This window comes from Panulirus ornatus, chromosome 58 (assembly GCF_036320965.1).
Source record: "Panulirus ornatus isolate Po-2019 chromosome 58, ASM3632096v1, whole genome shotgun sequence".
NCBI lineage: Eukaryota > Metazoa > Arthropoda > Malacostraca > Decapoda > Palinuridae > Panulirus > Panulirus ornatus.
The window spans coordinates 20,189,508-20,192,218 of NC_092281.1; positions in this window are offsets into that span (position 1 = coordinate 20,189,508).

Sequence of the window (2,711 nt, forward strand, 5' to 3'; positions counted from 1 at the left end):
CACACACACACACACACACACACACACACACACACACCTGCCTAAGCCAGATACCAATTAATCGACCAGCCCTGAGGGAAGGATGAACAGCTAGGATTGACAGAGGGCCGACTGTGTCGCACCCAGGCTTCAAACCCATTCGGGACCGATGCTAGGCGGGCTTGGGATGAATCATGGTCAGTAACGCTAACCTCTACACCACGAAGGCCCGTGGTATGTGTGTGTGTGTGTGTGTGTGTGTGTGTGTATGTGTGTGTGTGTGTGTGTGTGTGTGGATCTAATAGAGCGTGACTTACAGTTTGCCCCGACGTAAGTAACATAACACCCTCTCACACTGCCCCAGCCTCCGTCCCTCGTGTCCAGACACCGTGAGATGCCCAGCCAGCCGTGCTATCTACTAATCTACCCTCCACTGATCTACCTTCCACTGATCCACCGGGGAGGGATGAAATAGATTAATCTCTCATCTGAACCTGCCATCTCCCTCGCAGAAGTGGAAGGGTCCTTCTAACTTACCGAATCTCCTCACACCTTTGATGGGATCTAAGACCCTTGTCTTAAGTTTACCCTTCCGTCACCCCTTAACCATAGGGTGTTGGGAGGGGAGTCATCTTGGGGCAGAGCTAAGGGATGCTTTATTGTTTCTGAGCTGCACGAACTACCGTGGGTTAGGTTGGGAAACTCTACGTCCAAGAAGAAGGGGGGAAAAAAAAGGTATAGATTGCTTTTGACTGACGGATCAAAGTTTACAGCGTGTTGGGGTTTAGTTCGCTTATATATGATGGAGTCATTTATCCTACCAGGATGAGATTTTTTGTTTACGGGCCCTACACACACACACACACACACACACACACACACACGCCTCGATACTGATTCGTTATCTTGGTCGTTGTTTCGAAATGAGATTCGTTCATATGTTCCCGCTAAACTTTCCAGGCCTGGAAAAAAAAAGTCACATAGACTTCACATTTTGTGCAAATGATTGATATAGACAACACATTAGCATTTATTTGTTGAGAATAAGTAGTAGCTGAAATATGAATAGCTTGATATCAGAAGCTAATGTAACTCGGGTTTATCAGATTATATACAACAGTACGGCTGTGTCATCGCTATTCAACCAAGATTTACATTGTTATGTAGTGATGCACGTATCTCGATGTGTAAGTCACAGTTACCTTGATCTGTTACAATTACCTTGATCTGTTACAATTACCTTGATCTGTTGTTATGAAAAAAAGTTATTGGAAGGTAATTCATGGTTGGATTGGTGGCAATGTGCCTTGATTACAGAGTGTTAGGGGACATTACCACCTACCCAGTGATAGATTACGTTCCAATACCTTGGAATCAATTTCAGTTCCCCCCATCCTCATCCTCCCTGAAGCTCTCCCTACCGATCGTATCTTGAACGTTCTCGCTTCCTTGTTTCACATAGGCCAACCCTGACGTACATCTAGGCTTCTTCTCTCACCAGAAGGGAGGTCATCCCACACTCGCTTCTTGTAACCACCCCTTTATGATCATCCTCACCTCCATCACCTGTATAACAACCCAATTATATGTTATCAAGAAATATCTGATGTAATCTAGGTAAGGCTATGGCCAATGAAAACCACCTCCAGAAAAGCAAATTCCAGTGATCTTCGTATTGTTCTTTACGGACGAAGCTGGGATGACACCGTCAACGTAAACAATAAGATTAAAAGAACTTTGACAGTGTAGTAAGGGTTACATGTTGCCAAACACTGGGGTGCATATTGCCAATACTTAGCAGACAGCTATTTTCCAAAACTGTGTCAAAACTGTGAAAAAGTGATGTGTGAAACTGCCTCTTGTGTAGGAAAACAGCATATATGAAATTTAAAGGGAACAGTTACCAACATGACCTATTTTTACTCCGCTGTAGCTCGCCGTTTCCCGCGTAGCGATGAAGCACTAGGGACAGACGAAGACCTGCTTCATTTGCTCACATCCAACTATCATGTATCATGCACCGAGACCACACGGAGGCGAATATCAAAACGGCATTCAAGTACATGGATACATATTCGGCAATTTTTTCACTTCTAGTTTTAGGTCATAACTATGTGTCTTCATCCTGGTCACCGCATTTGAAACACGAACAGCTGACACAAAAGGTGCAGAAAAAGACAGCAATGAATGTACCAGAATTAAGATAACCGATTTACACTGATTTACAGTGAGACGCCTTAGATTTATCCACCATGGAAGAGAGAAGAGTAAGGATGGCTTATTCAACACATTTAAGTCAGTTCGATGATTTCAGCAATGAAATTCTTTAGAAGATGTAAAGTTAGAAGAAAACCAGAAGACTTTAAAATGAAATCAAGCGAGAAACTTTGATCAGAATTGATGTTGAAGAAGTAAAGTGTTAGTTGTGACTGCGGATGATATTCACACGTTTGAAAATACTAGATACTAAAGAAAACTGAAGAGATGGGGTTCCACAAGTCTTGAACTTCCTCCCCGTCCAGTATAAAAAAGGTAATTACTACACACTTTTAGAGTACATTAAATGCAGGTTACGTGAGCTTATTACCTGCCATATATGTCACTGTTTATAGTTGGCGGGAAATATTCCCTGCCACATCTTAGAGTCTTCCCATACGAGGCATCCAGCGACCCTATATAAATACTCACTCCTTCGCGCACGGGAGCGTTCTGCATACGTGTATGCAGTCGGG